A 16,718-nucleotide genomic window follows, 5' to 3' on the forward strand; every position below is an offset into this window, starting at 1 on the left:
GCACATTTCAAATTTCTTCACATAGGTTAATTTCTCTGCTATTATTGATTTTTTTAAAATGAATTGTGCCTAAAGTTATAGAGGAATGTTTAACACTGTGTGAAACATGCACAGGGTGTGGAAGAGGAGGACAAAAAGAAGAAACACAACAATGAGAAATTCATAAGCATTAACATTAAAAAAGAGATCACATTTAACTGAATATTGTTTTCTCTTGATTATCTTTTGCTCACTGTTGTATTTCATTCTCAGTAAGTTTTACCCAGAATCACAACTTTTGCTAAATAGATGAAAGGTTAGATTTAATCATATATTCATGATAAATGTGAGACCATTCCTATTGAACAGAAGAATGAATGTAGAATTCTCTGTTATGCCAGATCAGCAGATCAAAGCAATAACTCATTTATATAAAAAATCAACTCCTCCTAAGACCAGTGATAAGTAGAGCTGTGTGAAAAGTACTCATCAAACATTTAAACATTTCAGTAGAAGTTTCCCTTTCAGTGTTTTTTTATGATGAAGGAGGAAAAACCAAACTGCAGCATATTATTTTGTATCACTTTATTACATCTATTGGAAGGACAGGGAAGTTAACATGTCATCATTCTTACTGAAATTAGTTTTAATCCAAAACTTGGCTCTAGAAGTCTGGGAAAAAAAAACAAAATAAATGAACCAACCAACCGACCAAACAAAAAAAAACCAACAAAAACTGTGCCACTATGACACAACTGAATCTGTCATCCTTCTAAAAAATATGATAGACCATGGAAAATAAGAAATTAAATCACTTTCCTAAGGAAACTGAACACCATCTCCACTGCAAGTTTGTGAATTCACAGTATTTTCCATACATTCTTTTACTAATAGAGAAAGAAAAGGGGCAACATTGTGAAATGTGCATTTCTGAATTGTTTTAAGTCTTAGTGAAGGATGCAAAGTATGAATACTTCCATTTGGTTTATAAGTAACAGTTTCCATGAGAAACTACTAAATAAACAAATTTAGTTTCAAAAATGGGGAGTCAATACATCTAGTATCCTATTTTCATACCTGTAAGCCAGCAAAACTCCACGAGCTTACCTTTGCCAATCTTACTCTTGGACTCAAATACTTTTCCAAGTGCAATAATATTGTTATCTGTTATTCAGTATGCTCATCTCCATTGCTCTTTCTGTGTTCTGGAAATACAGCTCCAGAAAGCAAGAAACTGTACTCTTGTGAAACATTTTGCTTAAAAAAAAAAAAAAAATAGGAAGAAGACTTAATTTGCTGTGTGCATTCAGACTGATACACTAAGTTCAGTCTGGTAACATGTTTCTTATGCACAACAGCATTCAAATCAAAGAAAAAAAGAACAAATAATTTCCCAAAAATCTTGCAGAAAAATGTTTCCTTATGTGTGGTAGCACTTCAGTTAGGGGGTTTTGTATCACTTAAATATATTGGAAAAGTTACAAGCTATTTTTAAACCCTCAGGAAGATTAAAAAAAATTAAGCACAGTAATTATCACTGTCTGCATAAGGATATATTATCATGAAATGAATGACATCATTGCTGACATTAGATCATAACTTTTTTTATGGTTGTTGAAAGAGCTCACTTTGACAACTATAAAACCGTTTTCCACTAAATTGCAGATATTTAAACGTTATTTAAATTGTAATCAGTAGATCTATTTGGCACAATCTGAAAGAAATACTGGTTGCCTAGTAGGTCATTTAAGGTTCTGAAATTCCATAAATGTTTCTTCAACAATATGTACTCTCTGTTGTGGTAGAAACTTCATGTTGCAGTAATATGAACTATGACTTCAGAATGGGTGAGGGGTGCTTCCCTCTCTCTTTTTGTCTTTGTTGAAGGTTGTGTTGTTAGAGCACCTAGAATAGTTGCAGACTTTGTGACTTTTAGGTAATAAATAAGACTTAAATAACTGTACTTGCTATTTGATGTAGCATATATGCTTTCATATTTTTATACTATATTCCAAGAATACAGCAGAGCTGTACTCTGTTTTTCATGTGTTGATTTAATTCCACTGCATAGATGCACCCATCTACAACTGGAATAAAACAAAATGCCTGACTAATGTAACAGAGGGTTACACACTATTCCTAAGCACCCTCCCTTAGGACCTAAAATTTTCATCCTCTGCTGTTCCTTGGTCAGGTGGTACCCATGATATTCTCATCTCCTGCTTGTATTGAACTCTGTGCATTTAAACTCTTGTTAACAGAACTAAGCACTTAGAAACTTTGCTCTTACTTAAGGTCTGAGTCTCACTGGAATTTGCAGGCCTACTGGAATGACATAGTTTACATTCATATATGACTGTTAACATTTCAAAAGATTTTTCTGAGAAGGGAATACTTTTTCTTCCCTGTTAATTTTATTTATAGCAAATCTATTAAGAGAAAGGGGACTACACTAGTAGTTATGGTTAATTAGAAAAAGGAAAAAAATCAGAAAAATGCCTTTAAGGAAACTATAAATAAAAGTTTCCATAGTTTCCAAAGTTTAGTGGTGATTGCATTGCTGAATGTATGTTTTGACTCCTTTCAACAAAAATAAATGTAGGATTAAATTAATTACATTGAAAATTTCACTTTAGACTACTGGTTCTGCCTCATTGATGAGATAATTACATTGTTTCAAGGATTTTCAAGTCATAGCTGTTTTAAATTACTTAATAATAAAATAAAAAAAAAAGAATAAATAAGAGCCAGAGAAAAATACAGAAGGAAATTGCAGAATGAGAGAAGCACATGAATCCCGATCCTTTCTAGGAAAAGAAAGACGTTGGCTGAAAGTCCATGATTGTGAGTACACTAAAGGAGGCTCTTGTTCTACAAAGATTTTTGAAAAAATTTAGTCATTCTGAGCTGACATGTAAACACTAGTCATGTTAAATTTCAGAATCTACTATAGACTGCCCAATTAATGTTAAATACAGCCTCATAATACTGACTTTATAATTCAGTATGGTTTTAATTGAGTTTTCACCCTTTCTCAAATGTAGCATACGCTGCTAGAAGATGTCGATCAATGTCACTGTTATGTTGTCACCTTTGTGTTCACTGGAATGATCAGTAAAATTAACAGAATTTAGTTGGGTAAACCTGTATCATCTCTATATATGCATATACATCTCATCAATATATAACACGTTGTGTCTTGGAAATCCTTGGAAACTTGGGGGAAATTTCACCAAAGCCGGCAAGATACCAAAATCTCTGCAGATTCAACAGACAAAGTGCTGCTATATGAGAACCCTTAGAGAGCTCTCTTCCCTTGCACACATCGACTTGCTGTATTGCTATTTAATTTAAACCAGAGAACCAAAAATAAGGATAAGAGAAGAGAACTGCGGCGTCGCACTCTTTCTCCTGGGTCTGGAGCAGCTCCGGCGCCCTTCGGACACCTGGGTCTGCTGCTTCTCTCCTGTGTGCCGCTGCTGCTGGCACACTGGTCAGGGTTTGCTGGGTTCTGTCGCCCACGCAAGGGTCCGAGGCAAAGGGGGAAGGAATGTCCAGATCACCCACGAGGAAGGCGGGAAGGCTTTATTGTCGCTAAGAGCTGCGGTGGGGGGTAGCAACCCACACTTCCCACGCCACGTGGGGGAAATGGCGCTGGGACCTGGGAAGGAGCGGGATGATATAGGGGATATGATAGGGAGGGCAGACACCCCCCTGCCCAATCCGTGTGGGTGCCGCGGCGATGATGTAAGATGGCAACCAACCAGGATACCACAGGGGCTGACACCGAGCCTCGGCCTGAGTGGGATTGTGGGGATGGGGCGGCAGACACGGGGTTCCTGGGGCTGGACAGGGGAGTGGTCATAGGAGTGGCAGAGGGGAAAGCCCAATGGCAGGCAGCATGGGGCCAGACACCGCGGTGGGGGGAACAACACGGGGGAAGCAGGAGGGTACACAAGACTCAGCTAGCTAACACAAATAAGAACCCCTAAAACCCAATCTCAGGATGCAACAGAGAACAGGTCAGTGAAGCAGGAATACGTAGTGAGATCACACCATATATGCACTTATTTAAATGAGGAAATATGGAAAAAAATCCCTATCTCAGCTTCCCAGCTTGGCTGTCTACTAATCTGTGGTTACCTTCAGACACTGCAGAAGATATAATATTAAGGAAAGTTTGGAAGAAAAGAAACCGGTATTGAAACTGATACCCAGAGCAATTAAATTAATGTATCGAACTTCCCCATATTTGGAAAAGCTTTAATCTTTTCTGGAGAAGACTTATCCCAAATGGATCTTCCAAAGCCTCAAACTACATTAAGTCTCACAGGGAGCAGAAACTTTCTTTCTACTGTATTGCCATCAGGAAAAAAAAAAAAAAACAACACAAAAATGATGCTACTTCACTTGAGGTGAAGCTACAACCCTTTCAATGAAGCTTGAATAGGAAGTGCATATAAATTGACAGCCTTTCAGTCTCACATATTCTGTGCAGAAATACCTGCTTTAAAATTCTGTGCCTTTCTTTAAAATTTTGCAATTACAGAGTCTTAACTATGTGGCACCTGCCTGACTTCATAAAAAAGTGGATTAATTACTCAAATATTAAACCCAATTCCTGTACAATTAATTTTAGCCAGAAACACAAAGTATAGAAACATGAGACTTCAAAAAAGTACTCAGTGACCTTCCATTCTTACAACTTCATTATATATCATTTATGACTATTAAGGTTGTGGAAAAGACGCACAGTACTGATGACTAAGTTTGATAAATCTGTCCCCCCGGGATAAGCAACCTCTCTTGCAGACCTCTTCCTGAAGGTGTAGACATCTGCACTGTTCTGTCTCTTTAATTTACAAAGCCTGAGCCCAACCCAAATACTGACTGTACACAGATGTTGGTCTTCTCTCTCCTCCAGTCCTAGTAAGAAAACACTTTGCCCCTTGTTGTCTAAAGGCAGTGACCAGGCATTTCCCATTTGGCCTTGTTAAGAGTAGAAGACAAATTTCTTTCAGCTGTACCACCAATACTCAGCTCTGCAAGACCAAGGACAACTTTGCAAGTGTTACAATATCCAAAGTCATATTGATTTATGCCTAAGTGCTTGCATTCTGTGGTGTATGAGGGAATACTCAACCTTTCTTTCACCTCTACAAGTAAAAGAGACTTTGGGACACCTTAGACCTCTAAACTATCAAAGCCAGCACTTTCTTCCCCTGCAAGGGGATAAGCAGAAACAGAGAAATGCAGAACCCTCTCCAGAGAATTAAGAAAGAAAGATGGCCCAGAATTAGACGTTATCTGTTGGAATTTAACAATAATGTAATGTGGTTTTTTATATTCTAAACTCGCCCAAATTTAGATGTTTTTCAAGAGCTGCATTCCAAAATACCAGCAATAAGCATTGCATGTTATGCACAGATTGCACTCACCAAAATTGCTAGGTGTGTTTCTCTGTATCCACATGTACCAGAAAATCTGTTAATGCATACCAAATTTGTGGAGTAGAAGGGAGGGTTAAATCCAGAGGAAAAAGCAAAGTTGTTTCTTTAATTTCTGGGGCTCCATTGCTATCAGAAGTGTGCAATTCAGTTTCAGGAACAGAAAAAGGAAAAGTAGCCTCTTTTTTGCTCAGCACAGCACTCAGAAATGCCACAAGGTGAGGAGGACTTCCTGCCACATATAAACTGCCTTGCTGTTTCAGAGCATATGTTATGAAAGATCACACATTGTTCTATGTATCCTACCATGAGTAAGAACAAAAGGACAAGTGGAGGAGTTGAAAGTCGCACTGATTTCAGACTTGCAAGCACTTATATTTGGATAATATTCCCTTACTTCAGTGAAAATAGCACTAACAGAAAAACTAACCCAGTGTGGCAAATAGTGCAAGAACACTAGGCCTGATCTTCGGCAGGATAGTTATCCACCCTGCTGGCTTTCAGAAGCCACTGATCCATTGTGTTATTGATGTGCTAGTGCACAGTACTTTCATTAAAAGAAGAGGGATGAGGAGACTGACATAGGTTAAATCCTCATCTTATGTTTCAATACACATTTTGGACACCTGCAATTCCTTCGAGACAATCAAGCTGCTTATTTTCTCAACATACAAATACATTTATCAGTGTTCTTCCTTGTGTCCTCAAAACAGTGTTACGTGTATTCAGTGTTACGTATTCACTACAGTGAATACGTAGTGAAGCGTTCATATGCAGTGTTCAACAGGTATGGCTTAAGCAAGCAGTATAGTTTATCAGCAGGAGATTCAGGCTCTATTTTCTATTTCAGTGTGTTTATAGGAAAATGGAAGGACAAAAATGGAAAGCTTTACTTTTAAAAATCTGGTCCCAACCACTACACTGTTTTGGACTACTCAAAGAATATACTTTCTGCAGTGCTTGTGGTCTGAAAAAAAAGACCCCCTTTTGCCCTCTTTTTTTTCATGTTTTAAGGCATGTTATGTATTTAAAAATTGTCTCCCTCTGTAGTACCTTTAGGATATTATCAGACTACACAAGCTGTATCTGAGGGAGCAGTGCATCTATTTAAGGCAGTTCTTGCAACCAACCTCTGAAGCAGGGCAATCAGGTTCATTGTTGAAGGACCCCATCAAGACCTGGGCTTCATAAAATCCTGATTCTTCCACTGAATACCCCAAAACCACCTCTGTCATGAGTTCTGGACATGCCCAGTTTTCTTTCTGAAAGATTCTGGAAGTCTGGTGGCAGCAAGAGCAGGGGGATGAGTGTATGTGTCTGTGTGTTTGGGTGTGCCTGGACAAAGTTTCTGAATGAATGTTTTGAATTTTGTGTGTGCATTGTGGTGGCTCAAGGTTTGATAAAGAGACTGCCATAAAAAATTCCTGCCTCCAGAGGATCTATTGCTTAATGGTGGTTTTCCTTTTAGTTTGAAAAAGGCTTGTTTAAGGCAACATTTATCTACAAGATCCAAGTGGTTTACTACAGCTTCAGAAAGCTGAAAAAGTGAAACCGTACAATGTGTCTTTCTACAGATATTTTTTGCACAAACTCACCAAATCTGATGAATAAGTGAAATTCAAAAACCCCAAAAACATGTCAGTAAGAGTAAGAAATAAATCAACATATTGCAAATTGGGAAAACACAGGTATTCTGAAGAGATAAAAGGAGGGCTAATAAATTAGGTAAATATGCTAAAATACTCTTCTATGAGGAAGCATTATAAAACAGGCTTTCAAAACAGCTCTATTGATCAAATTGGAGGGATAGAGATAGGTCTGTATTAAATGAGGAAGAAGATGGATAAGACAAGTCCTAAAGGCAGAAAGAGAAAGGAGAGAAAACATTTATGAGAAGATTGTTTTGGTCTGGAGGAAAGGATGAAGGGATTTTAAGCAGAGATCTGAGGGGTAAATTAATATAGAAATACAGCCTAATGGATGTTTCTGGATCCTGTCTCTACAAACAGGCTGGCATTTCAGAATAGCAAAGACAGAATGCAAGTCTTGAAATACCTTTAACTTTATGATGATTAGTCATTTAAGAGTAGACTTTATTTTAATATGAAAAATAGTCTTAAAATATAAATTTCACTTCTACAATAGTTCTTTTAAATTAAGATAACAGTGTCGCATGACAATTCAGGTCAGCGGGAAAGTCTCCATTTTGGCAAGCTCAGTTAAATGGTCAGACCAGGTCTTAGAGCATTTTCCTTTATGTCCCAGACTGGGAAACAGCACCACCTCTCTGAGCACATCCTCATTGCCCAGCTGTCCTCTTGGGCAATCAACTTTTCTTATCTCCAGCCCCTCTGGCTCCGCTCAGCTCACCAGAACCCAGGGAGAGCTCAAGTCTGGCATTGCTACCAGATAGAAGCAGAGACTATACCTGTGTGTGTCATGGCCAGGTGGATGATGTGCTCAGCCTGGTGGAAGAGCTCAAAAAGGAAAAAGGGAGGCTGAGGAGTATCAGAAACTGTGAGAGAAATCAACCAGTGGAGATTCTTCCATCCCTGAGAGAAATGCAGAGGATGGAGGTTCAGCAACAGTCAGAGGAGCCCTGACCCTCTTGGAGGAGACATAAAAGATGGGGGGGAATGGAAAAAGTCCTTACATTGACAAGAAAATGATGGCCAAGGAAAATCCCCATCCTTTATTGGACATAGAGGGGAACATTTCCATCAAGGATGAGGATAATGAGGTACTTAATGCCTTCTTTGCCTCAGTCTTTAACAGTAAGAACAGTTATCCTCAGGGTAACCAGATCTTGACTTGGCAGACAGGAATGGGGAGCAGAACAGACCCCCTACAATTCAGGAGGAAGCAGTTAGTGGCCTGCTGTGCCACTTAGACACTCACCAGTCTATGGGACTGGTTGGGATTCACCTGAGGGTACTGAGGGAGCTGGTGGAAGAGCTCAGCAAGCCACTCTCCATCACTTATCATCAGGGAGGCCAGGGGGACTGGAGGTTGACCAGTGTGATGCCCATCCACAAGAAGATGAAAGGAGGATGCAGGGAACTACAGCCCTGTCAGTCTGATCTCAGTGCCCACAAAGTTTATTGAACAGATCATCTTGAGAGTCATCATCTGGAACATGCAGAACAACCAAGGCATCAGGCCCAGCCAGCATGGGTGCAGGAAAGTCAAATCTTACGTGACCAACCTGATCCCCTTTAATGACAAGGGTGACCTCCTTGGTGGATGAGTATGTTGTCAATCTGGACATCAGTAAAGCCATTGACAGCATTTCCCATGGCATTGTCCTGGACAACCTGGTAGCCCATGGCTTGGACAAGTGCATCTTCACTGGGTTAAGAACTGTCTGGATGGCCAGGCCCAGAGAGTGGTGGTGAAAGGTGCTGCATCCAGCTGGTGGCTGCTCACCAGTGGTGTTTCCCAGGGATCTCTGTTGGGCCCAGTCCTGTTTAACATTGTCACTGATGATCTAGATGAGGGGATCAAGTGCACCCTCAACAAGTTAGGCTAGATGTTGCATCACTGGTTGGTTCAGTTAGGGATTTTTATGAATGTTAGTTAGTCGGTTCTATGTACCCCCATTTCCCCCGTGATGGTTCGCTCCGGGTCACTTACCATTGGAGCCTTCCCATGTCAGTCTTGTAGCCACCCCCTGTTCATTCCTGAAACTTCCATGTCAGTCAGCCCATCCCCGCAATCCCATTAGTCCCGGAACCCTGTATCCACCCCTGTTGCGTTCCTGTTGGCTGCTGTGGTCCATGTCACCCTCCCATTGCCCATCCCCATTGGGCGAGGGGGGCTTCTGCACCTGTCTGCCTGCCCCCTATATAACCCCATGGTTCCTTTGTTTCATCACCATCTTGTCCATGCAGGTGCTAGGAGCGGACGCCGCTCTCCACTGCAGCGGCGACACGTGGGAATAAAAGCTCTCCAGCCACGCAGGGCAGGGTGTGCCATTCCTTTGCCCCTTTATCTCCTCTCAGCGTCGGTTACAGAGCGCGGCTAGCCCACGCTGGTGCGCTCAGTGCTAGAGCGCCCGGACACATGGCAACCCTGGTCTGGCCAAGAGGCAGCACCTTTAGCCAGGCTCCTCAGCCGTCCGGACCGGGGTGAGAAGAGCGCAACGTCGCAGCTAGACTGATGGGCTAAGATTAAGAACATGAAGTTCAAAGAGGGATAGTGCTGGGCTCTGCACTTGGGTCACAACAACCCTTTGAAGTGCTACAAGTTTCCCTGCAGAAAAGGACCTGGGGTGCTGATCAACAATACCTGAATGTTAGCCTGGAGTGTGCCCAGGTGGCCAAGAAGGCCAATGGCATCCAGGCTTTGTACAAGCAATAATGTGGCCAGAAGCACTTGGCCAGAGACTTTTCCCCTGTACTCAGCTCTGGTGAGACCACTGCTTGAGTCCTGCGCCCAGTTCTGGGCCCCTCAGTTAAAGAAAGACATTGAGGTTCTGGATTGTGTCTGGAGAATCACAATGAAGCTGACGAAGGGTCTAGAAGACAAACACAATGAGGAGCTGCTGAGGGAGCTGGTGTTGTCTAGTCTGGAGAACAGGGGGCTTAGGAGGGAGCTTAACACTCTGCAACAACCTGAAAGGAGGGTGTAGCCAGCTGGTGGTTGGCCTCTTAAGAGCATACAGTCTTAAGCTGTGCCAGAGGGGTTTCAGACTGGATATCAGGAAGAATTTTTTCACAGAAAGACATGTTAAACATTGGAATGGACTGCTCAGTGAGGCAGTGGAGCCAACATACCTAGAGGTTTCAAAGAAATGACTGGTTACAGCACTTAGAGTCATGGCCTACTTGACTATGTAGTGATCATCTTTTCCAACCAAAATGATTTTGTGATTTTGGGACTCACTCCATGATTTTGTTAGTCTTAGATGTGAAGCTGAACAATATCATCCTTTTACCCGCTTTGGATCATAGGTGCAGTGTTTTCTCTCCTCCCATTTTCCCACACCTTCATTGCACTTCAAAGCTGTTACTGGCTTTGTGAGTGCATCTTCCAGATAATTTGGCACTCTTGGATACAGGCTATCTACTCCTACAAACTGGTGCATGTCAAACTCATACAAGTCAAACTCATGCCCTGACTGAATCTAAATCTGTTGCTAATTGTTCTCTTCCTTGAACTTAGTTCCTAAATGTAGAACCATGGGACACTTTTCTTGCTGAATTCTGACACTTGGGATGTGGTAAAAGGAAAAGACCATGTGGAGGACAGGATCATCACCAGAGTATGCAGGGGTACAATAGGAAAATCAAGGCTCACTTGGCATTGAATCTGCTAAGGGATATCAAGAACAAGAAGAAGGGCTTCTACAAGTACATCAGCAACAAAATGAAAATTAGTGAAAATGGGCATCTCTGCTGAATCAGATGTGTGTCCTGATGACAGAGACACAGAGAAGGTAGAATTACTGAATGCTTTCTTTGCCTCAGTCTCTGCTGCTGAGGTCTGTCTTCAGGGATCCCAGACCTTAAAGGTAGGAGAGGAAGGCTGAAAAAAGAAAGACTTCCCATGGTAATAGAGATGATTTAGAGATTGACTAGGAAGACTTAATACCCATAAATCAATCCATGGGAACCAAGAGGATACTCTACAAGTGCATAGGGAGCTGGCAGAGGTTGTTGCTAAGCCATTCTCCATCATCTTTGATGAATCATGGAGAACAGGAGAGTAATACAGATACTGAAGAAAAGTCAGTGTTAATCCCATCCTCTAACAAGAAAGAGGACGAGAGAAAGAATGGCCAGTCAGCCTCACCTCCATTGCTGGAAAGGTGGTGAAATAGATCATTTTGGAGGTCATCCCCTAGCCTGTAAAAGAAAAAATTTTTGGGAGTAGTCAGCATGGATTCACCAAAGGGAAGTCATGCTTAACCAATCTGACAGCTTTCCACTATGGCGTGGCAGAATGGGTCAAAAAAGAAAGAGGGTTGGGTGGTTGGTACCTACCTTGACCTCAGCAAGGCTTTTGGCATTGTCTCCACATCTTCATAGATGAGCTTAGGAAATGTGAGTTAGATGAATGGACATTGAGGTGGATCAAAAATTGTCTGAATGTCAGAGCTTAGAGGGTCATGATCAGTGGAGTACAATTCAGTTGGAGTGTAGAGGTAGAAACTCTTTTTGTCCTAAACCTGTCCCACCAGACTTAGAAATACTGTCCATACATGCAAGATGGTATATGGAAAGTTAAGGCTCAAGTGAAGCTAAGTTCTTTCCTTGAATCCTTTCCCTTTCACCACTCATGTATTGTCAGTTTGAGTTAGAGCTCTGTCATGAGTTTCCCACTAATCAAGCCACTCTCCTGTTCTCCTGCCTAAGTGTGCCTTCTTTTGCATTTACTTCTCCATCTTTAAAATCTATTTTTTTTTAGTATTAAGCTATTCTGTTGTTGAAACTTCCTTTGCATTTATAATGTTACAGTGTATGTTTTCAGTTTATTTTGTCAGTTGGAACCCAGCAACCTGGGAATAAGGATTTTATCTTCATTTTCATTCTACATTGGAGATGGGGCATGATCTAGGGCTCCAAAGAGTTAACTGTGAGACTTCTTGTCTTTTTCTGGTTTGAGAACAGCTTTTAATACAATCATATATTGCTAGGCCATTAGCATTGTTTTTGCAGAGTGGCAGGGTTGGTTCATTGTTATCAGGGTTGCAAAAATTACTTCTGAGATAGAAACATGTTTTGTACAGATTGGACATGTACAAAGAATGAACTTACCTAGGATATGACAGGTTCTTATTTAATTTTTGAGATTTAATTTTTGAGATTTAATTAATTTTCTTCTGATTTTCATTATTACATTCCTTTTAATGGTAGCTGTTCTGTGAGCAAGAGGTATCAGCTGTGTGAAAAAAAAGGCCTTGTTCTGTCTGAGGGAAAGTAAATAAGCAATCATGTAAAGACAATTTTTCCCATTCTTCCCTCTGCTCAGTCCTTTTTTCTGAGGGTACCCTTGCTCTTGCCAAGAGCCAAGTATTTTAACTGAAAGGCCCTGAGCTATGAGATAGCAGGGATTAGGTTGGAGAACCATCTGTAGTTTAACACTGTTAGGAAAAATTTCAAAAATATAGAAGAGAGAAGGGGGTCCACAAATTATAGACTTCTCCAGATAGGTAAGCGACTGCTCTTAGTTGTTCCCATGTTAAGGGTTAAGATTAGCAGGAATTATAGATTTTTTTTTGTTTAGTTAGTTTGTTTAGGAAACAAACAATTTTTTTCTGTTTTCCTTTTTATTCAGTTATCTTACTGCTATTATTCCCATAGTAAATAACAAAAAAATACATTGATGCAAAATACTTTGCACTTACAGAAAATACTTCTAATCTAAGTACTGCCTTTTTCCTCCCCACACTTGTTCTTTCTTTTTGATCTTTTTACCTCTCTAATACATCACACAAAAAGACACTATCAACATGTCAAGGCCAGATTTTAAAAGGAAATATTTATTTGCAAAAGCTGTGGTATTCATTCCTTTTGTGAATTACCTCTGTCTAATAGTGCACATGTTACTTCTATGGATTATTAAATCTCACAGGATGCCACCCTGAATAAAAAGTACTGCATTCTTCATTTTGCTTCCATAGCTGAGAGCTGGAAATGCTTTATTTGCTCAAAGTGATTATGAAATAATTGGAGCTTAATATGCGATAAAGGCATCTTTCAGTGAAGTGGTGTTTTGGCTCCTGGTTTTTCACACGAGAACCTCTGAATCACAATAGATTTATTATCTAACAGTCTCAGGTAATTATTTAAGAGTCGTTTCTGCATTGTTGTGACCACAGTAGACATACCTGTGCAGCATATTAGGAATGATGGTCGAGGAAGATGTAATCTGGCTCTCCAGTTATGGCTCTCCCTCTCCTATCTATTGTAACCATCCTGAAAAGATAATAGGACATATTGTTAGTAGACTGTTTTTTGATTTCTAATTATTTCTTGGAAGTTTTAGGAGTCAGTGAAATTAGATTATTTGGGCATAATGTCCACAGGTAAAAATAAGAAGGAGAGGTTTGGGTTATTAAATAGACTACCCAGACTAAAATATTCATCAGTCAGAATAAATGTAAGAAAAAGATGCTTATACCTAGACCATTTTTTTCTCATTGTTTTTTAAAGAAGACAGCAGCATCCACAGAGGTTTCTATCTATCATCAGGAAAACGTACTTTTGGTGACTTCAGATCTTTTAACATTCAGACTAAATACAGGGTTATTAATTTTTAAACCTGTTTTCATGGCTCTTTGTATACACTGTGTCTCAAATTTGATGGTATATTAAAAATAGCAGTAATAGTATCTGATATTATTAATTTCAGTGAATTCTAAACACATTAAGATTTAACCTTTTCTTGTATTCCATGAATATTATTAGGTGATGAATGCTTTTTGAGAGGTGGTTGCCATGTTCCACATTTAACACAACTGGACCATTTAGGAATTATGTGAACTTTTATGTATGTATAATGCAATGAGAATCATCTATCTGAACTTTTAAAACTATGTAAAATTCTCCATATTTCCTTGAGAAAAGCAAGCTCTTCTTTGTAAATACTGTGAGTTTCACAAAAGCATTGTATGCCCTGAAGCATGTCCACATCACTTTGTAATAATATAAGGAGGTGGTGGGAAGAAATCTTGGCCAGCAGGATAATTCTGTGATAGTTCTTCCAAGTAGTTGCATCCTTCATCAGACTGTAGTTAGTAGTTGGGGTCAGGCCTGCTCAGGGAAACCAAGGTCAGATCCTAAAAAAATTTTTGCAAATTTAATTGCATTTCTCTTGTCTTTGCCTTTCTCTACCCTTTTGGTGTTAGACTTTGTTATTTGCAACGTCCTGTTTATTTTTCTGAAACTGGGTATGGTGTCAGAACCATGTACATTTGCAGACTACATAGTATATATATTAGTTATATATTTTTTCTTAGCCATAACTCCAATCAGTTGCTATGTCTGAAGTGCAGCTGCTGACTTGGCATTCTTTTTTATCATGTGGTGCAGTATCTCTCTGGGTATTGACCTTTTTCTTTTCTACATAATTTTTGACTCTCTTATCATCTGACTTTCACTCTTGAAAGTTGAAGTCTTTCACAGTAAATGGTGATAAAACCTTGAGTGAACCATGTTTATCTATCTACTTCTGCACTTAGTATTAGCTGATCACTTGAGACATCAAAGCATTTGCCCCCTTTTTGCAAGTGAGATACTATGTATTGTAATTTGTATTCACCTCTGGCAGATGCTGAGCCTCTGTTCATTTCATCAAAGAACTATTTATGAGGCTGTAAAAAAGATTAGTTTCTCTGAACAGCCTCCAAATTAAACTTTTAAAACTTTAATGTTGGCACACAAGAATAATTACAGTTATAAACCATTAAACAATTAGAGTAAATTTATACTATTGGAGGAGAAAATTTGCAGCAGTGGTTAAATGCAATAAATTTCCTCTGAAGAGCATTTCCACGGCAACATTTCTTTCTGGGAATTAAAAAATGTAGTGCTTTATTAACAACATAAAAATTCACAGATTATGTCTTTAGACATAAATAAGATAGGAAGATGCATATTTTTATACAATGCTGTCAAAACCATACAGTACATAGTCACATATTTGTTTGTCTGTTTTTACATCAGAAAGTATGGCTCTCTGAATGCACTTGTTATATTAGACCACATATACTATGTGATCACTTGTTACATTATACCACATATACTATGTGAAAGGCAGACAATAGTTCACAATTTTTTTCCACACATTACCCCATGCCTTCAGAGCAGTTAACATCTATGAGGCTTAGTCAGTCCTTCAGATAATCCTTAGACATTTCCTGTTTTTCTCTGTTACTCTGCCCGTGTTTTAACATTATGCAGAATAATCTCACTTTGGTCCTCCAAATTTTTCCAATCATAGAGAAAATTTTATGGAATTCTACCTCTGCTTAGCCTCTTGATACCTTATAACCCTCTGTTTTCTAGAAATATCTTCAAATTAAATTAATTTCTTTGAGACAAAGTCCAATGTCTATCAAAGGAACTAAAAGGATTCACATTAGTATATCTGAGATTTGATTAATGCTTATTTTGACTTTAATAATTGCATGCATGACCCTATTGGAAATATTAGAACTTTTGTCTTTTCAAACAAAATAGGATAAAACATACTTCTTTCAACACTTTATGCCCAAAAAGAAGCAGTAGTATTTCAGAATCCTTAGCTAATTTTCAGTTTGACTGAGTTACATAATTCATTATTCACAGCAATTCATCATATAGTTACAATTGTTTAAAGGGGACAGTAAAACATCTCACTGAAATAGAAAAAATCAGAAATATTTAACTAAACAGGTAAATTGGATTGTAAATATTTTGGTGAGAGACTATTTTTTATGATTACATGTTTGCACATCACAATAGGACATGGCCATGATCTCACAGTATAAGAAATGATGTGTTGGTATTTCACAGTAAATAATTATACAAATAAATATAGTTATATAATTCATTGTGCAGACTTTGTGATGAACTCTGTTGCATGTTTACATTATGACAGGCAACACTATCTAGTATAAAAATCTCGTATTTACCTTAACGGTGCAGTGGTTTTTTTTGCATCCTCTCTTAATGAAGGCCATGGAATTATTAAATTCTTATTGATAAAAAATACTGATTTGGATAGTATTTACTAGTCTTTTAATCAGTGAATGAGAAATAAATAAATTATTACATCTGAGTGGATAACCAGACTCTTGGGTGTCTTCCCTAGGTTTAGATGCACTTTTTCCAAGGGTACTAGATGCTACATAGTATTCTCGCTGAGACAATTCAGATATTGTAAGTCTCAGCCCAAGGTCTCTAAAGAATATAAATGAAGACAATGCAATGGTTTCCTGCATACTATAGGGGACACTATTGTAAGAGATTTAAAGATGAAAAATACCTTATACATACATACCTCATACTTAAAGATGAAAAATACCTCATACACTGTTGAGATCACTGATTTTTCCCACTGCAGCAAAATGTGAAAAGAAGCAAATCTGCACCACTGAAGCCCACCCCCACAACAGAACATGCCTTCTGGATTCTGGGAAATTGGACTGTCGGTTAAGCTATCTAATAGGAACTTGAGATAAGATAAAACTGGTACTTATTATCCAGATATCCTAGGTCTAGGGTAAAGCAAATAAGGCTGGAGGACAAAGTATCCACAAGGTAAGCCACCTCAGGGGATGTGCTGAAGGTTGGCTCTGGATGGGTC

The 16,718-nt window shown here is 39.1% G+C and overlaps 1 long non-coding RNA gene across 3 annotated transcripts; it reads right to left on the reverse strand.

The window, feature by feature from the left end:
* Positions 1–549: 549 nt before the first annotated feature.
* Positions 550–16,505, reverse strand: LOC128822185 (uncharacterized). Of its 3 annotated transcripts, XR_008441383.1 has the most exons (5): positions 16,413–16,505; positions 13,258–13,345; positions 11,220–11,272; positions 1,087–1,236; positions 550–651 (listed from the first exon to the last, which is right to left on the reverse strand). It is a non-coding gene; the product is annotated as an uncharacterized LOC128822185 (long non-coding RNA). The 3 variants fall into 3 exon arrangements; XR_008441382.1 differs by having other exon boundaries at positions 550–1,236; XR_008441384.1 differs by lacking the exon at positions 11,220–11,272 and having other exon boundaries at positions 550–1,236.
* Between the last annotated feature and the right edge of the window lie 213 nt (positions 16,506–16,718).

The sequence above is a fragment of the Vidua macroura genome, chromosome Z (genome assembly GCF_024509145.1).
Source record: "Vidua macroura isolate BioBank_ID:100142 chromosome Z, ASM2450914v1, whole genome shotgun sequence".
Classification (NCBI taxonomy): Eukaryota; Metazoa; Chordata; class Aves; order Passeriformes; family Viduidae; genus Vidua; species Vidua macroura.